Source organism: Myotis brandtii, unplaced genomic scaffold (assembly GCF_000412655.1).
Source record: "Myotis brandtii unplaced genomic scaffold, ASM41265v1 scaffold302, whole genome shotgun sequence".
Lineage (NCBI taxonomy): Eukaryota > Metazoa > Chordata > Mammalia > Chiroptera > Vespertilionidae > Myotis > Myotis brandtii.
The window spans coordinates 252,655-263,809 of NW_005361545.1; the positions used below are offsets into that span (position 1 = coordinate 252,655).

An 11,155-nucleotide genomic window follows, 5' to 3' on the forward strand; every position below is an offset into this window, starting at 1 on the left:
GCACGGCCCGGCAGGAGGCCAGTGGGGAGGGAGCTAAACGAGATAATTAAGCCTCGGCAGGGGGCGGAGAAAAATGTGAGAACAGGAGGAGGTCTTGGGGTGCAGGCTTTGGCAAAGGGAATGGGTCCCTTGGCAGCTGCGATGGAGCAGCTTGCTCTGCCCCCCAGAGACCAGCACGTGTCTGGTCCCGCTCAGACTTCCCTTTCTGAGCGCAAGGATCCCCCCTTCTGTACCCCCCCCCCCGCCCCCCCAAGCTGTGCTTACGAGGCGGGACAACCCAGGTTTGCAGACTAGATAAGGTGCTGGTGGCCCAGACCTGCTGTTGTCAGAAGGGCAAAACGCAGCTCTAAAGAGAATGTAATCCCCAGGCGATGGGAACATAGCCCAGAGCAAAGTAAGGTGGAAAGTTACACTAAGGCAGCTGCAGGAGAACGGTGAAGCTGTGCTATTTATTGAGCACTTGCTGTTAATCGTGGGAGGCATTGGTGACGCTCTGCGCTGTCCTCTGTATAAAGCCAAGAAGGTACTTTAATAGATATGGGCGTCTCTTTAAACACAATATGTAAACAGATGCATGGTCAACACTGGAGGTTATTGTAATGGAGGGCTTAAAACAAGAGTAAAATGGTTATAAGAGAGAAGAAACTTAGATGCCCTTTATTTAGAATGTTTGAGCATTTTCCTGATAATAATAGCTAACCTCTTTGGAGGGCGAATCTTATGCCAGGAACTGTGCTGAGCACTTCTTGCATCACTGGAATCACGGAGATAAAAAGGCTGATAATCCTAAATTCGGCGAGGAGGTGAAGCACCTGGGACGACACTGCTTTCATCAGAATGCAAAGTGGTGCAGCCACTTTAAAGAGCTGTTTGGCAGTTTTTTTGTGGAGTTAAGCATAAACCATCTTATGATCAAAAATGAAATGCATAAGTGAAACATATGCCCACAAAAGGATTTGTGCAAGAATATCCAGAGCAGCCTAATTTATAGTAGGCCAAACCTGCAAACAGCCTAAATTTCCATCAACAGATGAGTGGGTAAGCAAATTGTGGAGTATTCATACAATGGAATACTACTCAGCAAGAAAACTACTGATACACACAACCACGTGGATTAATCTCACAGTATTAAACTGAACAAAAGAAGCAAGATATAAAAGAGTACATACTGTACAATTTTATTTATGTAAAGTCCAAAAACAGGAAACATTAAAGTGATAGAAATCAAAACAATGTCTGCCTGTGGGGGTGAGGATTGACTGTAACAGAACACAACATAAATTTCTGGGAGGTTATTTGTATATGTGGGCTTTAATATAAATTATACTCTCTCATCTCCCACCACAAATACAAAAACACAAAGGAAGAATGAGCCTTGTCCAGGTAGCTCAATGGTTAGAGGGTTGTCCAGATATACCAAGGTTTCAGGTTTGATCCCTGGTCAGGGCACATACAAGAAGCAACCATGAATGCATACATAAGGGGAACACCAAATAGATCTCTCTCTCTCTCTCTCTCTCTCTCTCAAATCAATGAATAAAAATTTAAATAAATAAAAAGAGAAAGGAAGCATTGGAGAGGGAGGGGCTCTGATGATGTGATTATGCAGAAGATGATCATTAAAGGAACAAACGCCTTGAGAGATGAGCTCATCCAGAGGAGGAATGTTATTGTTAGGAGAGAGAGGCTTTCTCCCCTACAGGAGAAAGGAAGCAGAAGCCAGGTGCCAACTCAGTGTTTCTAGATTGGGCGAGAAGATGAACTCCTTCCTCTCTGGCCGCTATTCTCTCAGGGAGTTTGAGGCTCCCTCATTAGCCAGGATTCAGGGGGAGAGAGTGTGGGAGGTGTGCAGACAGAAGAAGGTATGAAATGTCATTTCAGAAAATGGGGAAGTTACCTAGGAAAGCATGACAGGTATGCCAGGAGAACAAGTGGCCGTATGGTTTGAGATTGAGACTTTAAATGAAGCGTTGTCGGGTGGTTGTTAATCAGCAACTTGGAGCAGCTGGGGACAGGCCCAGAGAAGGCAGAGGGAACTTCAGTGAGGATTGGAGCTTGCCAGCCAGGTGTAAATAACAGAAGGAAATGCAAGGACATGGCAGGAAGATCGACTCTAGGATTTGCGTTAAATGAGGGATGATGAGAAGACAGAAGGGGGCTGATGGATCAGGAGAAAGATGTGGGATCGAGGGATTAGAGGGATTGAATTCAAAAAATTGTGGTGAGTGAATCTGAAAAAAAATAGATTGTGGTATTTTAGAGAGTGACTCATTTGAAATTGAGATTTCTGAGCAGTGCAGATTGTACTGATGTGAGGGTTCTGATGGTGATTATGGGAGTGGGGCGCCAGAGAAAGGTGAGGGAAAGCTTGTTGAAATGAGAAGCTTATAGAACCGAGAAGTCAGGGGGTAGATTTCATGATGATGAGATAAAACACCACCAACAACAACTATGAGTCAGAAGGCAAATCCCCTATGAGTGAGAAGGGATGCCCAGCTAGTTGGTAGTAGAGTTACAGGGAAGAGGAGAAGGACACAGCTGGACGTGTGAGTGTTCAGGAAGAAGGGACAGCCATGCTTTCTGGGTCTCACACACACACATGTATCAAACATGTAATGGTGCTTCTCTGACTTTCAACAACCATCATAGCAATAGATAAGTTGAATACAGTATAAGTTGCCCCAGTTCAGACACACTAATAACACACATTAGGTTAATTGAGCATGAGGCAGGAATTTGTCCTGTACTGCCCCAGAATGTGCACCCTGCCATATCCACGAAAGTGTCTCTCAAGACCTTTGGGCACTGAGAATTGGGGTACCATCTACCTAAGAAGTCAATGCTGTGCCTTGGCACAGTTGACCAAGCTGTGCCTTAAAAAGGCAGGGAAATGACCAAGCTGTGCCTTAAAAGGGCAGCGAAATGACCAAGCTGAGTCTTAAAAGGGCAGCAAAATGATGCAGCCACTTTGGAAGACAATTTGGCAGTTTCTTAAAAATAACAAATACAGCCCTAACCGGTTTGGCTCAGTGGATAGAGCGCCGGCCTGCGGACTGAAGGATCTGAGATTCAATTCTGGTCAAGGGCATGTACCTTGGTTTCAGGCACATCCCCAGTAGGGGGTGTGCAGGAGGCAGCCAATCGATGTTTATCTCTCATCGATGTTTCTAACTCCCTATCCCTCTCCCTTCCTCTCCGTAAAAAATCAATAAAATATATTTTTTTAAAAAACACACACAAATACACTCTTACCATACAATCTGGTAATTGCACTTTTTGGTATTGTCAACAAAAGGTTGCTGCCGCCAATCTAAAGCCAACAGGAATCCCCAACCCAGGGTGCAGAAAAAAGAGAAACTTTGTTCAGGTAAAGTTATCAAACTGGGAATAGCAATCACTGGAGGAAACTGAAATTGCATCCCCCAGAGACAGACAGGAGGCCAGCTTACATAGGGAAAGTGCCTGCCCTGATCCCTGATTGGTCCATTTTTATGCAGATCAGGAATCCAAATTTGTACAGTTTGATTGGTCCAAATAGCACTGTCCTCAGTCAAAATCTTGCGTCCTGATTGGTCATTATGGAGCTGCTCTGATTGGTCAGGAAAACTGCAATTGGACAAGACAGGTCTCAGCCCATTGGTTGAAATATGATTCAAGGAACTCCCTTATGGGGTTTGGCTCAGGCAATAGGAACACAATGCACAAGGCTTAGAAGTTCGGTCTGTAGCTTTCCCCTGATATCAGCATGAGTGAGAGGCCTCTGTTAATAATGGCTTCTAGACTCTAGCTATGAATTTGTGCCCAGTTGACTACGAGGAGTCCTTTTTGACAGATGTATTACTCATTGAGGTCCACAGAATTTACCCAAAGGAGTTGAAAACTTATATCCACATAGAAATCTGAAGACAGATATTATAACCACTTTATTAATAATTTTTAAAACTTTGAATTAACCAAGATGCCCATCAGTAAGTGAATGAATAAATAAATCGTGGCACATTGATACAATGTAATATTGTTCAACACTAAAAAGAAATGAGCTATAAGCCATGAAAAGACTTGGAAAAAATTTAAGTGCATATTACTCAGTGACAGACACCAATCTAAAAAGGCTACATACTACCCTGACCAGTGTGGCTTAGTTGATTGGGCATTACCTTGTGCACATAAGCTTGGGGGTTCGATTTCTGGTCAGGGCACATGCCCAGGTTGTGGGCTCAGTCCCCAGTGGGGGGCATGCAGGAAGCAGCTGATCGATGTTTCTTTCTCTCTCTCTCTTCCTTGCTCTCTAAAAAATAAATAAAATCTATAATAATAAAATCTCTTCCTCGCTCTCTAAAAAATAAATAAAATCTATAATAATAAAAGCATAATGTGCTAATTAGACCAGACAACCTTCTGGACGAAGCCAGGGCTATGAGGGAAGCCCAGGTCCCGGGTGCCAGAGGGAAGCCAGTACCGGCAGCCGGGGGAAGGAAGGCCTACTCTTGCATGAATTTCGTGCATTGGGCCTCTAGTATTAAATAAATAAGTGGCTATATACTGTATGATTTCAAATATATGACCTTGTGGAGAAGACAAAACCATAAGACAATAGAAAGATCAGTGGTCCAGGGATTAGGAAGAGGAAACAAATGAATATTTGGAGCACAGAGTATATTTAAGGGCAGTCAAACTACCCTGTATGATACTACAATGATAGATACATGTCATTAGACATTTGTCCAAACCTATAGGATTTACAACACCAGGTGTGAACCCTAATATGTAAATGTAAGTTATCGATTATAACAAATATACCACTCTGGTGGGGGATGTTGATAGTGTGGGAGGCTATACATGTGTAAGGGCAGGGGTTGTATGGGAACTCTTTGTAATTTGTACTCAGTTTTGCTTTGAACCTAAATCTGCTCTAAAAAATAAAGTCTATTTAAAAGGGAGGGGGGTGGCAGGGTAAGAAGGAAGGTTATTGCCAGGGCGGCTAAAAACGCCCCAGGTCTGTCAAAACAGAATCCACAAAACTATCAACCAGGCAAATATAGAGGGAGAAGTCACCATGGTGAGGAGATTGGAACTAGGTCATTTGAGGTGATGGAGAGGAGTGCTCAAGTTTAAAAGAGGGTATTACCTTCAGAGAACTGAAAAGACATCTCAGAAGGAGTAAGCTCAGGGCAGAGAAGCTAGAGACTGGGCTAAAGAAGTGGGGAGGAGCCCTAGCCAGTTTGGCTCAGTGGATAGAGCGTTGGCCTATGGACTGAAGGATCCAGGGTTTGATTCGGGTCAAGAGCACATACCTTGGTTGCAGGCTCCTCCCCGGCCCGGGCCCTGGTCAGGGTGCATGCAGGAGGTAACTAATTGATGTGTTTCTCTCACATCAATATATCTCTCTGTCTGTCCCTCTCCCACTCTCTCTAATAAATTAAACGGAAAAATATCCTCAGGTGAGGATTAAACAAAAAAAAAAAAAAAAGGAAGTGGACAGGAACTGGTCCAGGGGAGCCTCAAAGGCACCTTGAAGACTCTGGACTTAATTCCAAGTGCAGTGGAATCTGTGGATGGGTTTGTCAGACACCTGCACTCTGCCCCACTTTTGCAGTCTTCCCTTCCAATGCAGAGAGGATGTCTACAGCAGAAAGCAATTCCTGAGTTAACATCCAAGTGTAGAAGCAAGGAAGTGGGCAGGAACTGGTCCAGGGGAGCCTCAAAGGCACCTTGAAGACTCTGGACTTAATTCCAAGTGCAGTGGAATCTGTGGATGGGTTTGTCAGACACCTGCACTCTGCCCCACTTTTGCAGTCTTCCCTTCCAATGCAGAGAGGATGTCTACAGCAGAAAGCAATTCCTGAGTTAACATCCAAGTGTAGAAGCATGGTGACCTGAACTAAGGGCTCTTAACTAAGAGGGCTCCTTTCACAATGGGTGAAGCCAATAGTGGCTGCAACCGTGAAATAAAATTATATGTGAAGAAAATTAAACCCTGAAGAAGGGAAGGGAGAGAGAGGTTCAAGATTCTTAGCTGGTCTCTTAACAAAACAAATCAACATTTTGAATACCTACAGAGTGTCCTAGGGTTACCAAAATGAGCAGGACTGGTGTTCCTCATACCTGCCTTCAAGTTCACACTCAAATCAAAATATGCTCACACAAACTCAGCTTCCTACACCCCAACAATAATACCTTTCACTCTTGATAGTGCTTGAAACTTTTTCCAAACCGCTTTTACACATGCCATCTGGTGTCCCCTCTCAACAGCTCCGTGGGGCCTGAGAAGCAGGTCGATTGTCCAGTTGGAAAACAAGGAAACAGATTCTCATAAATAGATAACTTACCAAGGTCCGGGGCTGATGATTGGCCAAGATGAGTCTGTTACCCAGATGTCTAACAGAATCCATTTATTTTATTGAATGCATGATGGCTTTTATTCCCTCAATATGAAACGTATAAAAATAAAATCAAAATTTTGTTCTGCTAATCAGCTTGCAACATGGCTGAAACAACCACTTGCCCTTTTAACAATACTATAAACAATAACATTAGCAGCCACAGCTCATATTGCATGTCTACTCTGTGCTGGACATGTGGGACATTGGGCTTCTTTTAATCCTCACATCTCTATGAGACGGATGCTTACTGTGCACTGTGAAGAAACTGAGATTCAGAGAGGTTAATAAATCTGCCCAAGGTTGCCCAGCCAGTGGATCTCAATTCTAGGATTAGAACCGAAGCTGAATCCAAAACCTGGTGCAGTTTTTCTCGTGCATCGGGGAATATTAACACCTCTGGACTCTTCTCCACCTCAAGAGAAGGATAAGGAAGCTCATTCATGTTGAGCAGGTTAAACCCCCTGAGAAAATGGTTTTGTCAGTTTTGAAAAAGACGATTTTTATAGGTTACTTAGAAGATATGCCACTGCCTAGCATCATGAAGCTGCCCTAATCTTTTCCTGAATTGAAGAATAATCTGGAAAGAGGGATATTATATAAGAAAAGAGTAAAAACAAAACAAAAACAACCCCTTTGGGGCAATCTTCCTCATTCACCCGGCACATGGCCATGGCAGAGATCAGCAGAGTGACCCCAGGGCCAAGCCAGGCCAGGCAGGGTCAGAACAGCAAATTATCTCCACTGCTGGCTGCATGATCTTCGCCTTTTCTGACTTTTTCCTTCGGGGGAAACATCAGAGTCAAAGCTTCAGTCCTGGTTATTTCAGATTTGAAGGTAGACCAACAGCTCAGTGTCCAAGCCAAAGGGGCTGACCATTCCCTGAGAATCCACTGAACACCAGGTCAGTGTAGCTCTATTATCACTGTCAAGAAGGGGTTATTTAGCCAAAAGGTTATATAATGAAAATTGTTTAATTTTTGCTTTATTGGAAGTTTTTGTTTATAGTTATTAATTTACCAGAACCATATACTTTCCTAGTAAAGATGAATTATCAGCTGAAAATCATAAGCAAAAAAGATTCAAGTGAAAGGGCTACACCAGTGTTGTAAGGTTTTGACTTCTGCAGAAAAAAATTTATTTTAAATCTTAATGTCTGTTTTTAAAACCTGGAGATGTGGGGACCCAACCATAGGTAAATCCGTCAAAGGACGAGCTTTGTTGTTTTTTTGTTGTTGTTCTTTTTTTGCTTTTTATGGCCTTAAGTAGTTTTATTTTATTTTTACCTTTATTATTATTTTTTTTTATTATTATTATTAAATTGATTGAGGGGACACTGGTCAACATGAACATACAGGTTTCAGGTGTGGGTTTCTGTTACAAGATCTGTATATTGATTGCACCATGTGAAAGGGCAAGCTACTTAGGAAGCAAAGCCCTGGCAAGAATAGGACTGTTCAGGGCCAATGTGGACTCCATCTCCTGGGGTGGAGGGAGCTGACGTATCACCTTGAGCCTCAGCTGGATGGAAGGTGTAACCACCATCCTGTCTCTTGGGGCCACGTTTATGACAGCAGAATTCCCACAGCCCCACAGAGATGCTGTTCGAAGGCCAGGCCTCTTCCCAAGGACTGGCTGTTATCAGCCCACAAGGGCCACAGTTGCACCTTCGCCTCCAAGGCCTGTGAGTGAAACGCTCAGCCTGGGGCAGAATTTCAACATAAATGACTCACTCTAGGCCAGTGGTTGTCAACCTTGGCTGCACATTAGAATCACCTGGGAATCTTTTTAAAATCCTGATTTCTGGGCCTCATCCTCCAGAAATTCTGTTTCTTTGTTATGAGGTGGGGCCACAACATTAGTAACAAAGAAACAGAATTTCCGGAGGATGAGGCCCAGAAATCAGGATTTTAAAAAGATTCCCAGGTGATTCTAATGTGCAGCCAAGGTTGAGAACCACTGCTCTAGGCTCTCCCTGTGGTTGCTTAACTAGAGCCACTCCCCCCCAACCCCCGCCCCCAGCCAAGTTAATTACCCACGTCTGGCCTGGCTTATCCCCACACTAATGTCTTTTTCATAGAGATTTGAGTCTGCTCCTTGAGCTTGCTCCTTGCTAATGTGTGGGAATGTCTCTATCTTTGTCCCCAAAGCCCCCCATCCCAGACAAGCCTCATGAGTCAGTAAAGAAGACATGTGTTAAACATGGAAAACCAGCTTGTTTGTAAAGGCCTGTCATTGCCTGCACGTCAGACAAGAGGCAGGCCACCAACACTCATCCATCAATCAGTCAACTCCCTTTGACCTGCCGTTGGGGAATGGAGGGTTTTATCTTTGATCTGGAATATGGTCCGTCCTAATAGGAGACAGAGTTATTCATCCAGTACCTGGGGACATCATGAGAGCAGCTGAGCACTTCGCTGAAGTTCCTGAGAATTCACTGCCCATTATTTTACCCAAGACATACCTATCACCCCTGTGGGCCCCTGCCTCCATTCCTCTACACAGGATCTTTCTGGTACCCAAGATCTACTTTCACCATCAGGAGAGAGCAAAACAGAGTGTTGCAGGTTCAATTCCCCATCAAAGTCAAGGGCACGTACCTGGGTTGCAGGTTTAACCCCCTGTCTGGTTGGTGGAGGCAACCAGACTCTCTCCTCTTCCCTCCCTCCAATTTTTAACAGAAATAATTGATATATTAGAGATTTTATCAACATAAAAATCTTTAAAATAAAAGAAATATATGGACACACTTTTGGAGAACTGACATTTTGCAAAATGCAGCAAACATTTCAATTTATACATGAGAAAAGGAAGTGGTAAAAAAGCTATGCATTTCAAATTATTGCAGGTTGTTTGTGAGAGCATTTCTGCAGGTGGAACATGTTTGAATTTAACAACAGTAGTGTGTCAGTGTATTTAAAAACATGACAAAAATCTCTCTGTTGCCCAGGACAAGTTACTATGATGTTGTATGTTTAGGGCAAGATGTCAGTACAGCATAAATCCCATGGCATTTTCCTTTTATTATGGCGAGTAAGGCTGTTTTTCTTGGGATAAATGCAGCAGCAAAACACAAACCAGTTGATCTTAAAAAGCACTTCTGCCATAATCACTCCAATAATTTTCAAGACACTTCCACTGACAGTCGTTTTGCCATTCCCAGTTCTTGTAAGAATGACATCTCTGTACCGTTGTCTCAAGTAATTTATGTCTGTAAAAGCTTGTTCTCTGTTAAGCCGGTTTATTGACTACAGCCTGGTTGAGAGAATTTAGTTGGTTGGTCCATTTATCTAGTGCAGTATATCCGGCCCCACCCCTCTTCCGATGATCCAGTTCAAGGAGTTGTTTGACTTGATTAATTCAGCCAGGAATAGTGTTATCCAATATGCAGTGCACCAGCAAGCTCTCCACATCAGCTACATCTATGCTTACCTCTTTAGGAATAAAAGGAGTATGTATTCTTGTGTAAGGTTTAATTAATTTAATGAGCACTTGTGTTCTGATGTTTCACAAAAGCTCTTTAATGTGTGCCCTTATGAAAGGGTCATCCGTGATGCTGCTGTGATTTGTTTTCAGAATCTTCAAATTTAGTGAAGTAATCATTCTGATAAGCACTTACTAAATACGTTACCAGAAACCCCTGGTTGGGCTCAGACTGCCTGTAGCTGTGTCCAATAGCGAAGGCAGGACTGAATCATATTAGGCGTTTATTGAGAAGGCCAGTCAACCAAGAAGGCAGGGTGCTTATAAGCATCAAATCCTGCCTCCCAACAAGGTGCAGGGGCCAGGATTATAAAGGGGAAGGGGCTGGAGTGAGGAATGCAGATATGTGCAGGCCTGGGGGGGTCCACAGATGTCAGCTATTGTAGTTATTAGGCGATGAGACCATGTTGCTGAGATGATGTTGACGAGATGATGTTTTGACTCCTGGTGGGTTGGCCTGACCATGCTTATTGGTTCTGCTTGCTGGATTCACAGTGGAGTCACCTACTCAATCGCTTCACACAGGCTTTGAAAAGGAAACTTTAAGGAAAACGTAACCCCTTATCCAAATACAATAAACTTAACCCCCTATTCACATAAGTATATGTGTTCTAAGATTTAAAATAATATGATTACTTTTCAGTTTAATTCAGGTGCTCTGTTAGAGAATAGGTTCCCCTATCAAATTCATCATGGAGAGAATTTCAGTACGGTTTGGCCTACTGTGAGTCAAATGGATTTACTCCCAATTTCATTAGCATATTTGCTAAGACCAAATACTTTAAGCAAGTGACTCGTAATGGATTTCCTCATCTACCATAATTCTCAAAGGCTTCAAAAAAATCAGTGTGTGCCTTTTAAAATTCACCTTCTCTCAAGTGCATGTTACCTTGTGGCACAGATCAAGGTAACCCAGCCTGGCTGTCTCCTTCTACCTCAGAGCAAACACAGCTATCACTACAAGCACATTGAAGAGCACTGTAGATTTCTTTTTTTAATGTCTTGAGTATACAGGGCAGGAGATTACGTACGTGCCTCTTGACAAAAGATTTTAAGACCCTTTTAAGCTTCTCCCTCTTTTTCTAAAGTTGCTTTGAGGATGCACTGTGCCTTCAGCAATTGTCCTGAATCTCTCTCTCCTGCTTTCTTTTTCCTTTGCCCCAGCCTTTCTCTTCCTTTCCAGACTTTCTGTGTTGAGTCCATTCTTGAGCAGAGAAATGTAGCCCTCTGCTAGCCCCTTACCCATCATCATCCTCACCAGCAGAACACTCCCAGTGATTCTTTTATTGCCC

The 11,155-nt window shown here is 43.2% G+C and overlaps 1 pseudogene; it reads right to left on the bottom strand.

The window, feature by feature from the left end:
• Window positions 1-9,611: 9,611 nt before the first annotated feature.
• Window positions 9,612-10,747, bottom strand: LOC102261967 (annotated as a pseudogene).
• Window positions 10,748-11,155: the final 408 nt, after the last annotated feature.